The sequence below is a fragment of the Prionailurus viverrinus genome, chromosome A1, assembly GCF_022837055.1.
Source record: "Prionailurus viverrinus isolate Anna chromosome A1, UM_Priviv_1.0, whole genome shotgun sequence".
Lineage (NCBI taxonomy): Eukaryota > Metazoa > Chordata > Mammalia > Carnivora > Felidae > Prionailurus > Prionailurus viverrinus.
In genome coordinates, this window is record NC_062561.1 from 53,564,399 (window position 1) to 53,578,130 (window position 13,732).

The following is a 13,732-nucleotide window of genomic DNA, read 5'->3' on the forward strand; positions in this document are numbered from 1 at the left end:
TGCTTGTCACTCTTGGTCTATTCTCTCTTATTACAGATAAGCAAACAGAGTCCCAGAGAGGTTAAATGGCTTTGCCCAGGTCATAGAGCTAATTAGTAGTAGAGGCTGAACCAAACCCTTATCACCTAAGACCCTTTCCACTAGAACACACTTTTTATTTCTATACTTGATTGATAGGAATGAATACTTCATAGAAAATGTTAGTTTTGTTTATTATATGTACATATGTGTTATATACTAGATTATATGTTATAGATAATGGTTTAGAGCCTTCACTTGCTATCTCTCAACCAATTGTGTCAGCGGACCAATGTATCATAAAGACCTCATTGGTATGTCATACCAATCCAATCTTCCCTTAAAGCCATGGAGGCATAGTTTTTAAAAAACTAACAATAGCTTAGTCCAGCTCTCTGGAACAAACACTATTTTTTTTTTTTAATCAAAAGTGAAGTGCCTCTAAAAGTTTGCCATAAAAAGTTGTAAAACACAAAAGGATGCGATGAAAAAGAAGCACTGGTCAGTTTAACTGTTTGGTATCTTTCTTAGAGCTTCTTTTCAAAAAAGATTGATTGATTGATTTTGAGAGCGAGCAAGTGAGCGAGCAGGGGAGGTGCAGAGAGAGAAGGAGAGAGAGAATCCCAAGCAGGCTTCATACTGTCAGCACAGAGCCCAATGCGGGGCTCGAACCCACAAACCATGAGATCATTACCTGAGCTGAAACCAAGAATCAGTGCTTAACTGACTGAGCCACCCAGGCACCCCTCCTTTTTATAGCTTCTTATCATATCGAAGACATATTTGAAATTAGAATATAAGCAAGAGTTATCACCTATGTTAGTGTATCAGTTGGTTGTTCAATTAGTAACTTTAAACTTTCTCTTCACATTTTCCTCTTCCATTCCAGTGTCACTGCCACCAGTAGGAGTCAAGTAGGAGTCCAAAACTTCTTATTAGTATTTTTTTAAACTGCTCAAATGCTGTAGTTATCTATCTTTATCATACATAAATGCTGATTATGTGTAAAAGAATGTATGTAAAAGAAAACCAAAAATATATTAAGAAGTAAGTGTAAGCCATTGTTTTCTTTTCCAGAGTATAAGCTTCAAATTCTCCAAAGGGGTAGACTTGTTTCTTCCCAGTGGGCCAGCAGGGGTATAAGAAAGAAACCAAGAAAGTTGAAATAAATTAAAATCTCAGATTCCTTAGCCTCTTTTTTTTTGAGTAGCAAAGTGAAAAGTACTCTCAAAGAATCAACACCCAGGATACCTCATTACCAGAAGTAGAGAGGCAAATAAGAAAGAGAGTAAAGAAAAAGCAACCCCACAGCCCGAGAATAGATGAAAGAAGACAAGCTAAGTTCTTAGACATGGAATCACACAAAGGTTAGCCATTTGAGGAAAAATGAAATAAACCATTAGCAAATAACCATGATAGCTTTTTGCAGGGGGAAGTATCTGACTTTTATGGACCAAGAAAAAGTGCTTATAACTGACCCCTGATTGATATTTGGGCAACATTATTTCAATGCATGACTTACAGGTGTAGCAGACTTATGACAGTGGCCCTGTAGAAATGCTTCTTCAAAGATCTGAGGTAGCAAAGGAAAGCATCAACAATCCTATTTTTGCAACAATACCTAGGAGAAATTGTGATGGCAATTATTACAGTTATTTACCTACTGCTTCTCAGACCCAGTCCGACCCTTCTATATTTGTCTTTAACCGTGTGTCTCCAAACTACATTTGCCAGACTAACTGCCGATAGGAGGCACTGCTGGAAGACTTACAGGGAGAAGAAGGGGAGAAGAGACGCTCCCACTTCAGTCTTTTTTTTTTTTTAATGTTTATTTATTTTGAGAGGGGGTGTGGGGAGACACAGAATTTGACGCAGGGCTTGAACTCACGAACCACCAGATCATGACCTGAGCGGAAATCAGCCACTTAACCGACGGAGCCACCCAGGCGCCACCCCCCCCACTTCAGTCTTATGTGCATCCTTCCAGCATCTTTTTCAGCTGCGTGTGATCCCCTTAGAAGTCCAAACACCAGCTGTGAGTCAGTCCTCTTCCATGACAGCTATCTGTTCCCTTCTATTCTTTGCTGTTGAAAGAACAATGACTGCCTCCATTACTTTTAAGCTGTTGTAACTAACACTCCTTTACCTATTTTTGTAAACTGCTACATGAAATTTATCACTGGGAGACAAGAAGGCAACATGCTATATATGCATGAACTAAATAAAAGATGCACAGTGACCAATCACAGACAGACTTAGAAAGAAGTAATGTGATTGTTTACTGATCATGATGCACATCTCTTATTTACGCAGTCATTTGTGGACTTAAGAGATAGTGATGCAGTGTTTAGTGCATAAACACTTAAGTCCATTTGTGGACTTAAGAGATAGTGATAAAGTGTTTAGTACTTTAAACACTCACAGTTAATACACTATGGTAACTGATTGTGAATCGTAGTGTGTGGGACTGGTGTTATTAAAACTGTGGTAAGTAAAATTCATGTACATTGGGGTGGTCTAGAGCAAAGACTGCCTGTAGTTATTTGTATTAAGACTCAACTATTTGGTGGGGCGCCTGGGTGGCGCAGTCGGTTAAGCGTCCGACTTCAGCCAGGTCACGATCTCGCGGTCCGTGAGTTCGGGCCCCGCATCAGGCTCTGGGCTGATGGCTCAGAGCCTGGAGCCTGTTTCCGATTCTGTGTCTCCCTCTCTCTCTGCCCCTCACCCGTTCATGCTCTGTCTCTCTCTGTCCCAAAAATAAATAAACGTTGAAAAAAAAAATTAAAAAAAAAAAAAAAGACTCAACTATTTGGGGGCTCCTGAATGGCTCAGTTGGTTAAGTGTCTGATGTCAGCTCACGTCATGATCTCATTGTTCTTGAGTTCCAGCCCTGCATAGGGCTCTATGCTGACAGCTCAGAGTCTGGAGCCTGCTCCAGATTCTGTATTTCCCTCTCTCTCTGCCCCTCCCCTGTTCGCACTCTCTCTCTCAAAAATAAATAAACATTAAAACGTTTTTTTAAAAGACAAGTATTTGAGGGTTCATAACTTAATTTCTTTTGAATCATAATTTATCCATTTCAACAAATGTACCTCCAAACAGACCTGACTAACCTTTACTTTTGAAGCAAATTCATGGAAAATTTTCAAACGAGGGTTATCCATTTCCTTCTATTCTTTATTCCCTCATTCTATTGACACCTTTCCTAGAGTTCACACACTAGACATGAGTCATGGTGGCTCATGCTCATTGGCCTATTTTCACTGTGGGATGCTCTACTTAGCAGACTTTTGTTAGGCACAGCCAAAGATTACATGAGAGTGGGTACCTGATACACACATAGATTATAGTTGTCTGGGACAAAGCTTGAGTCACTGTTTACAATTCTCCATAATTTCCTGTTTTAGAATTTTACACCCATGCTCTTTCCCATGAGACATTGCTTTATTAGAGTAAGAAGAGTATATTTTTACCATATTGGTGGCTTTGGCTGTGCCTTGCTTGAGCTGATGCAATATGGGTAGATGTGACAATGTACCAGACTGATGTCTCAAGAAGCATGACTTATTCGATTATCTACCATGAGAAAAGAATGCCCCAGAATGACCATATATGAAACATAACTGAAGCCAACCCGTAGCCTCAAGCAAAGCTTCTCAGTTGACTCCAGTTCTAGATCAGCTGAATCACTGTCAACCTATAGACAGGCAGAAGAATAAAGCCTTATTGTAAGCTACTGGGTTTTTGGATGTTTTCCTACACATCTGTAGTTTTTTTGTTTGTTGTTATTGTTGCTGTTGTTTTTGCAATAGTTGATTGATGTAGGACAACAGAGTGCATTTAGCCAATTAGAAAATCCCTCCAAAAATGTACATTGGAAAATACAGAAAAGAGTTTTTAGCTAGTGGAAGGATCAGAATGGAGTAGAGACACAGAAAAGGATGAGATATTATGGAAAAAGAGGCACAGAGTAATGTTACCAACCTTGACTAATTTTGGAATTCCAGGTCATATATACCTCTGAAGCCAGTTTTCTCCAAGACATTGAGCCCACAAGAGGTACCTGAAGCAGCCTGAGTTCTGTGCAACACAAAGAGTTCAACTCTCACTATTCCACAGCTTCCAAGCCTCCTAAGATCAGGGCTTCAGAGTATATTAGAAGCAGATGGAGGGGAGAAAGAGAAATGATGAGACTTTCCATAGCATTCTCTATATCTAAAGCAGACCAGGTCTGAGGGCAAATCCAATTCATCCTTCTGAATAAGGCACTGGGAGTAGATGGTAGAACTAGCCTGCATCCATTTTCCTTATAACTGTATGGGCCTTTCCTTTTCCCTAAGACATGAAGCCCATAGGAAGTATTTTCTATTCTCTGAGCCTTTCAGATAAGTAAAAATACATTAAGCCATTACCATATTCCAAGAAAATCCTTAATCCACATAATTTCATCAGATTTTCTCAATAGTTCAGTGAGAAGGTGGTATTTTTTTTACTTCCATTTTACATATGAGGAGACTGAGATGGACACTGTAAATTAGTTGCTTGAGGTCACATAGTGACTAAACCCCAGGTGTTCCACCTCCATTCTCCAGTCATCTTATACCGGTTGTTTTTAGGAAGTAGTGGCAGGAACCAAAGTACCAACTCTTGCCCTGGAAAGATTTTCATTACCCTAATCATCAAGATACAGTCCTTGAAAGAAGCAAACAGTTCAGGGGGGTGGGAGGGAATCTTTTTCTTTTACTCACAGCAAGCATAAACAAACACATTTTTCCCTTACACTGGGTGTTTTTATTCTGGCACTAGGCCTTGTTATTCTGTCTTCCTTCCCTGGGATTCTCCCCCTCCTCAATAGTCCTTCCTACACCTTTTTTATTTTATAATTTCCCTTCTTCTGAGTGGCCTGAATGGCTCAGTTGGTTGAACACTGGACTCTTGATTTAGGCTGAGGTCATGATCCCAGCTTCATGGGATCGAACCCCACTTCGGGTTCCATGCTGAGTGTGGAGCCTGCTCAAGATTTTCTTTTCCTCTGCCTTTGCCCCTCTCCCCTACTTGTGTTCTGTCTCTCTCTCTTTCTCTCTCTAAAAAAAATTAAATAAATAAAATATAATTTCCCTTCTCCCTTTCCCCAGAAAAATCCAGGGTAGCCTAATCCATTTATTTTACAAACATTTGGGTGCTTATTACTATCAGCAAGTTACTTACATTTTGTAATGGACAATTTACAATATTCCAGCAATGTTAAGATTTCTAGGGATTGGGTGAAAACAGTAATCCACATATCCTAACACCTCACAGCTGCCTCAGTTCTGAGCAAAAGAACTTTCTATCAAAACTGACTTGAAACACAGAATTCCATTAGTTCCATGCATTTCTTTCTACCGTATCACACTTGGGCAGTCCTCAAATGATGGGGCTGTGATGACCATGTTCTCGTGTGCTCTGTCACTCTTCTCACAACTCATTCTGCCATCCTTTCTACCGTGCACCCTGAAATGTCTATCAGTTACAAATTCTCTTACATTCTTCCCTCCTTCCCATTGACTCTCTTCCTTCAGTCTGTAAAATATAGACCTTTCCTTTCCTTTACCCAGCAAAGTCTTCAAGCTACCATCCTAAATTTTGCCTTCCATTCTGAATTTCCTACATTCATTCTCTGCCAAACATCAGTCTTACTTATCCTTCCATGAAACTGCCCATGGCCTTTTGAATTGGCAAATCCACGGGTCCTTGCTGTCCTGATCTTACGTCTTATTTTATCAAGCCCCCATCTGTGATGTTCTCATCTTCATTGGCTTTCGTGACATCCTTTCAATTAGGTCTTCTTTTTTTTCCTAGCAACTCATTTTCATCTACTTCTCTGGCCCTTGCACATATTGGGGTTTACCATCCTTAGTTTTCCTGCTTTGCATGCTACATGTCCTAACTGGGAAATCTCATTCATATAGTGTCTCTGGTTCTTAGGCTTGTATCTCCGTCCCAGACTTCTCTCCTATACTTTGGATAGCAGACATCTGCCTACAGGATATTTCTGTCTTGATATCCCATGAGGCCCTGAAGCTCAACATGTCAGACATGAATTCAACTCCTTTTCTTGTTCTACAAACTTTCTCCCAATCCCACAGGCTCAACTCAGTGTATGACACAGCCAAACTTTGTTGCTCAGCCTAGAATCCAGGAGTCTCCCTGCCCCTATTATGCCCAGTGTCTCCCTTGCTTCCAGTACATCCTCCTCATCACTGTAAAAAATGAACTGCAAATATAATCACTTCACATTCCTCTGCCCTCATCTCTGTCTTCCACTCCATCCCCTTCTTTCTTCTAAACTTTCAAACCTTTCCATGCCTCCCCGACACCTTAGCATGATGAAATTCAATGTTCTTACCATGCTCTGAACCATGTTTCTTTCCAGACTCTTTCTATTCTAGCTTCCATTTCTTTTAAAACCCTTTACATTCCAATTGCTTCATGCTCCTGGCCATTTCTCTCAGTACTTTTCTTTTTTTTTAATTTTTAAATGTTTATTTTTTGAGACGGAGAGAGACAGAGCACAAGCGGGGGAGGGGCAGAGAGAGAGGGAGACACAAAATCTGAAGCAGACTCTAGGCTCCAAGTTGTCAGCACAATGTATGAAAGTTTATTTTCATAAATTGATATTTATGGGAATTTTTCCCCCTACATATCAGGAAAGAGAGTAGATAGAGCAGAAAAGGATTATAAAAGAGATGGCAAGATATTTGTTGACTCACTGGCTTGAGAGGTTTAGGGCAATAAATAAAAGGAGCTGTGTTCGAGAAAGAACAGATGTTACGCATTGTGTCCCAGGAACAAAGACTGATGGAGCTGGAGAAGGGTCAGTGGCTTCTTCAGACTGCAGTGCAGCACTGCCACCCTGAAGGTGTGGTGTGGGTAGGGGAGAGGCACTGTGAGGTCTGGGTGCACCCAGTAAAGCAGTGTTTTAACAGAGACCACTGTGATTGGCCATAGAGGCTGTGGTGAAGGGTCCAGTTGAATCTGGTGGGGAAGAATGTGAGGGGACTAGTTAAGGCAGATATTCAGGGAATGCTCAGGTGTAACTGGGAAAGAAGGTAAAGCAGAGGGGGCGCTATTCAGCAGTTGTACGGGGGGTGGGGAGACCATGCAGCAAATGATATTCCCACCAGATGCAAAGAAAACTGAAGTCATCTAACGGAAACTCTGAGTTCTACTACCAAACTTTCCCAGAACACGAAATTTTCTTCCCCTCCTTGCTGCCAGTTAAAATGGAGGACTTGTGTCTACTACTGTCTAAGGACACTCTTTCTAAATGTGCTTTGGATCTTTTCTTATCCTATGTTTTTAAACTACCATTATTGTTCATTCTATCTTATTAGAACTCCTTTCTCTAAAGATCTTAAAGTGTTTTTTGTCTTGTTTTTGTTTGTTTGTTTGTTTGTTTGTTTTTTGAGAGACAGAGAAAGCATGAGCAGGGTAGGGGCAGAGAGGAGGGAGGGAGGGAGGGAGAGAGAGAGAGAGAGAGAGAGAGAGAGAGAGGATCCCAAGCAGGCTCCACACTGGCTCGAACTCACGACTCATGAGATCATGACCTGAGCCAAAACCAAGAGTCGAATGCTTAACCTACTGAGTCACCCAGGGGCCCCTCTGTAAAGATTTGAACATGATTGTCTGGCCTTCTATTATCCTACCTGCCTTGCAAACTACTAATCTCTCTCTCTTCCACCTTTAAAACTCTTCTAAAAAAACCTACCTGTACTCTGTTTCTATATCCTTATCTTCCTTTTACTCTTTAGCCTATTCATTTTGGCTCCCATATCCGTCATTAAAAAGCAAATAAGCAAGGGGCACCTGGGTGGCTCAGTCAGTTAAGTGTCTGACTTGGGCTCAGGTCATGATCTCCCAGCTCGTGAATTCGAGCCCCATGTCAGGCTCTGTGCTGACAGCTCAGAGCCTGGAGCCTGCTTCGGATTCTGTGTCTCCCTCCCTCTCTCTGTCCCTCCCCCACTCATGCTCTCAAAAATAAACATTAAAAAAAATAATAAAAACAGAAACATTCCAGAGTCATTAATGACTTCCTTATCCTAAAAATCCAATGGACATTTTTCATATTTCATCTTACTTTGCCTTGTAACATTTGACACTTTTATCACTCCCTCCTCCCTAAAACAAATTTTTGTTGTTGTTTTGGCCCCTATTTGTAATTACCATCCTGGTTTTCTTCCCACCTCTTTGGCTGTCCTAATTCTTTGCAGAATCTGCCTATATCACAGAAGTTCTTCATTCTATATGTGATCTCTAGGGATCTCAATCTTATAGATTAAGATTTCTATGCTAAATAATTCTCAAATTGTGTATCTCTGCATTGCAGTCACACTGGGCTTCTTTCTGTTCTTCAAATATACCATACTTGGTCCCTGTATAGTATTTTTGTACAAAATTGTTCATTCTTCAAGAATATGCTCCCCCTCTATTAAGCTCCTACTCAGCTTTCAGATCTCAACTAAAAGATCACTTTTTGTGGGAAGACTTTCCTGACATCAAAGGTCAGGTTCATTCACTTTATACTCCATAAAACTCTGCTTCTTTCCTTCAGAGAATTTAATTTATAATTTTGCTTTTGTTCTATGTTTCTTTTCTCTTTTGAATGATTTCAACGTGCTCCCTGCCTTGCCCCCACAACCCCTGAATTATGGTAAAGGGCAGGAAAAGCAAGGTAAGTATCAGTTGTTTTCATCTTCACCCACCTTTGCATAGGCGAGCTCTGCCCTTCCTCAGTATGAAGTCTCTTTTAGGCAGCAGTGCTGACTGGAAGAATAAAAGGTCAACATGTATGTAGAACTACTTCATTTACTGGCACTGGTTGTAGTGTAACCAGTGGGAGAAGTAAATCTGCAGTACTTCCAGAAATTCTCAAGCATGCAAACTCAATTGACTCTTCTTACAAATATACCTCAAATACTTGCTCTCCGGACCTTATTCTTTATGAGGAACACACATCTTTCCAAGACATTTCCCCAGATTGTGCCCTAAAATGGAAGTAGATGTTACTCTGCCTTTATGTTTTTCTCAAATTAAGCTTTTTGAGATAATTTAAATCCACATGCAGTTGCAAGAAATAAAGATCTCATGTATCCTTTACCAAATTTCCTCTCATGGTAATATCTTGCAAAACTATAGTATAAGATCACAACCAGCTTACTGACATTGGTAGTCAAGAGACAGAACATTTCCATTACCTTAAGGATCCCTCAGGTTGTCACACCCACCACCTCCATAATCCCCTGGCAACTACTATGTTCCCATCTTTATAATTATGTCATTTCAAGAATGTTATATAAATGGAACCACACACTATGTAACCTTTGGGGATTGGCTTCTTTTCATTCAGCATAGTCTTTGGAAATTCATCCAGGTGTGGCATGTATTAATATTTCTTTTTTTGCTGAGTAGTACTTCATGGAATGAATGTATCAGATTAATCACTCACTCATTGGAAGTCATATGGGTTGTTTCCTGGTTTTTATTACGAACAGTTATGTACAGGTATTTGTGTGAAAAAAAAGTTAAATGCCCAGGCGTACAATTATTGGTGGATATGATAGCTGCAGTGTTTAGCTATTTAAGAAAACACTGTTTTCCAGACTGGCTATACAATTTAACATTCCCACAAGCAATCTACGAGTGATCCAGTTTCTCTGCATCCTTGCCAGCATTTGGTTTTGTCACTATTTTTTCTTTGGCCATTCTGATAATATGTAAGGATATCTCATTGTGGTTTTAATTTCCACTTCCCTAATGGCAGATGTCGAATCTTTTCAGTGCTTGTCACCTGAACATTACCTTCAGTAAAATGTTTGCCTTTTGCCCATGTTCTAGTTGGATTGTTTGCTTTTTATTGTTGAACTTTAAGAATTATATATTCTGGGGCACCTGTGTGGTGCAGTCGGTTGAGCATCTGACTCTTGGTTTCAGCTCAGGCCATGATTGTGAGTTCGAGCCCTGCATCAGGCTATGTGCTGACAATGTGGAGCATGCTTGGGATTCTCTCTCCCTCTCTTTGCTCCTCCCTTGCTCGCTCTCTCAAAGTAAACATGTATTAAAAAATAATTATATATTCTGTATCCAGTGCTGACACATACTAGATGTGGATTGTAAATAATTTCTCCCACTTTTGTAGCCTATGTTACTATCTATCCTCTTAACAGATTCTTTCACAGAGCAAGTTTTTAAATTTTGATTAAGTCCAATTTATCATGCTGTTATGGATCATACTTTTGGTATCAAGTCTAAACTTTTGCCTAGTCCTAGATCCCAAAGAATTTCTCCTTTATCCTATTTCCTTCAAGTTCTGTAGTTTTACATTTAAGTCATTGATCCATTTAGAGTTAATTGTTGAATCCATTGAGTCTTAGGTCTGGGAACAGGGCATTTTGTTTTTTGCCAATAGTGATTGTTCCAGGATCACTTGAAAAGGTTTATTTTCTCCAATTGTTTTTACCTTGCCAAAAATCAGTTGGGCATATTCGCGTGCATCTTTATGAGATCTGTGTTCTGTCTCCTTGATCCATGTGTTTATCCTTCCCATAAAGATCCATCCATCATAAACAGTCTCAATTACTGTAGCTGTAAGTCTTGGAATTGGACTCCTTCCACATTGTCTTTTTCAAAATTATTGTATTCTAGTGCTTTTCCATATAAATTTTAGGAGAATCTTGTTACACACACACACACACACACTTCTTGGGATTTTGATAAGCATTAAACCTGCATATGAATTTGGAGAATTGACACTTATTATGTTGGATTTCCCAATCCATGAAGCATCTCTCCGTTTACTGAGGTCTTCTTTATGGGCATTGTGTAGTTTTCAGCACACAAGCCCTGTCCACGGTTTGTTAGATTTACATTTAGGTAGATCTTTTTTTTTCCATGTATGGGTGTACCTACCATTGTGTATCTAATTTCACTCTCCCAAGTGCTCAATGTTAGTATATAAAAATACAATTTTTATGTTTATTTGTAGTAAGCCATAGCTAGAACTGCACATAGGAAGGCCTGAAGTGTTCACATTTTGGAAAATTCCCAGGCAAGAGCGGTCACAGGTAGGGCATAGAATATAGCCGTGGAAATCTTAGGAAATTGAAGTTGGTTGGACATTATATCTGAATGGTTTGGCCTATGACTTCATGTGGGAATATAAATTGTGCTGAGGTGCTCTTGTGGCAGATTAAAAGGGTGTCTTTTTTGGTGGTGGTGGTGGTGGTGGGATAACTTGGAACTCACTCAGGTTGCTATCATCACACCTATATCGAGTGCTTCCCATAAGGAACGGAAGAGGAACCCTGAATTAGTATCTATTTTTCAATGGAAATCTTGATAAAACAAAATTTAAAAACCCACTCTAGGTTAATCAAAGAACGGTTGGTTATGATTCTATTTCTTTTTTTTTTTTTTTAATTTTTTTTTTTAACGTTTTATTTATTTTTGAGACAGAGAGAGACAGAGCATGAATGGGGGAGGGGCAGAGAGAGAGGGAGACACAGAATCAGAAGCAGGCTCCAGGCTCTGAGCCATCAGCCCAGAGCCCGACGCGGGGCTCGAACTCACGGAGCGCGAGATCGTGACCTGGCTGAAGTCGGACGCTTAACCGACTGCGCCACCCAGGCGCCCCTCTATTTCATTTTTAATATATGTAGTTTTCATCCATTTAGTATTTACAAATATCACATATGTGAGGGCTGTCATGGCTAACAATCAGATCAATACTCAAAGAATATTTTTGTTAAAAGTTACCTGTTTGGGTGCTTAAATTCTTACCTCATTCAGACATGACAATTGCTAAGTGCCAGAGATCTTCTTTTCTATCATTTCTTTAATTTCTGTTAATTCTGAATATTAACTTGATAAAAAAAATGTGAAATTGACATATAACCTACTAGACTTATAACACAAAAATACTACTACATTAAACTTAGTACCAATATGACTGCTAGCCATTTCTACTCCAAAATCTCAGACCTCTACAATTTCTATTTCTTCCTAACACCAATTTCTAAAAAAAAAAAAGGGGGGGGGGATGGTCATGTCCCTAAAATATTTTATTTAAATAAGACCTTTGGAATAAGTAACATTTCAACATTAAAAATGTTCCAAAATGTGGAAGACTTTAAAGGCTTACTTTGCAATTTGCACTCTATCCTCCTTGAAGTCAGAAGTCTTTTCATTAATTCCACATCCTAAATTCAAAATCTTCAAAATACATTGCATACTGTATTTTAAATAATCAGAATCATGATTCTCTTTAGCACTGAATACAGAGTGCATTCTTGTACACTTCATAACACATTTTAGGTTTAAAAAAAAAGTGGATCAAATACTGGCGAGAGAACTCTGCCACATTCCAAACCCTCAAATACTAGAATTTAATGTCATATGATACAGCATATTAAATATTAGATAAAACATCATTACATAAATAGCTCAGGAAAATGTTCATGGTTTGCAAGGACTTTTATTTTTCTCAAGAATCTGGATTATCTCTTCAAAAAGGTTTTTTGTTTTTTTGGCTTAGGACATAGAAATAAAATACATATGGAACCCATCCTCCCACTTCTTTATAATTTTCTTTCAGCCTATCTCATGCTTTATGTTTCAGAAACAAATGTTCATGAATTTCATGGGGAAAATTGTTTTTTCTGGAGAAAAGGAATTTAGAGAGATAAAAAATATGGGGAGTTTATTGTTGCTATAAATTACATGGTCTTCGTGTATTCTAGTGGATGTGGTATTGAGAAATGGAAATTCCAGTCCTGATTCTGCCATTCTTAAAATCTTATTTAGTAAAGATTATCATTCTACCTTTCAAAAGACTAGTTACAAGACTGCAAAAGTTCTTAAAAATGTATAAAATGCCATAACAAAATTATAAAAATCTGTATTTCCAAGGAAAAAAAATTTGCTATGGTATACAAAATCTTGGCAATGGCATATTGTAGAAAATACTAATAATAGTGTCAACTAATGCATCCGAACTGAACTACTGTATCAGGCATAATTTGGTTCCTGCTAAAACATGAATATAAATTCAACAAATTTTAACACGTGCAAAGAACTGAATTTACAGAGTTCTCCAAAGCTAGAATACTAAAGAATCTAGGCGTTCACACATTATGTCCTTTGTAAAAGATCAACTGACAAAGTCTCACGAGTTTTAAAAACAAGTATACTTTGGCCCAAAAGTTTTGAGAATTCATCTTGAAGGAATAATCAAAGATGTTCAAGGATACAGTATCATTTATGTTAAAATAAAAAATGAAAAGAAAGGCCTTACATGCCTAAAATGAGGATTGACTCAATACATTAGGCTTTATCTACAAACTGGAAGGGCTTTAAAAATGGTATAAACCTAGTATCATAAATGAAAAAAGACTACGAAACAGTATACATTATATAACCCCATTTTTAAATGCTCTGTGATCACTTATAAATAACAGGCTTTCAATCATCCTTTTTAATTTCTAGCTTTTCTACATAACAGGTATGACATGTGATTTAAAAAAAATTTTAAAGACCAAATTCATATTTCATGCAGAAATATTTTTTCAGGTTAAGTGAAGGCTGACAACACACTCAATCTGCAAATATTCCACAGGGGCTGTATATGTATATATTACATAAAGTATGTTTTAAGAACAATTTTACTAAGTACATCATT